Here is a 598-nt window from a genome sequence, read left to right as displayed (position 1 = left end):
ATACATGGAAAATATTCATATATTTCATGAATTTATAAAAATTTTAAAATCATATTCATGATCATTCCCAAGTTTTCATTAAAACACTTTTTATCTAATTCGTTTCGCGGAAACCAGCAACGAAAGGGAGCTTAATCAAAATCAGCATACCAGGTGGCAACATCTACTCTGTGTACGATATAGTATTTAAGCCATATCAATAGTTCAGCAAATTATTTTGTATTCTTGGAGATAGAAAGCTCTCTTAACAAATAACCTTAAATGGGCCGACGTGAAGGCATGTAAATGATAAGCTCTTGGTATTGATTAAAGCTTATCTAACATAGGAAGAGCCCCGTTGAACCAAGGTAATGTTCCTTTTTTGGGAAATCCAAGCTTAGGACATCTCAGGCCTGGAGTCCTAAGTCAAACTATATTCAGTATATTCTTGAATATTGCTGTTTGTGATGAGGTGCCAAGGGGGATTATAATTATCCCTTATACCATAACCTAATCCAAAATACAAACGATTCTGAACAATAATGGTAGGATTTTCTAGCTGCAATGGTTTATGGTCTTGACTAGAAACACAAAAGTTATGTGCACCAAATAGAACATA

The sequence above is a fragment of the Palaemon carinicauda genome, chromosome 6 (assembly GCF_036898095.1).
Source record: "Palaemon carinicauda isolate YSFRI2023 chromosome 6, ASM3689809v2, whole genome shotgun sequence".
In the NCBI taxonomy this organism is placed as follows: domain Eukaryota; kingdom Metazoa; phylum Arthropoda; class Malacostraca; order Decapoda; family Palaemonidae; genus Palaemon; species Palaemon carinicauda.
This window is presented reverse-complemented; position numbering follows the sequence as displayed.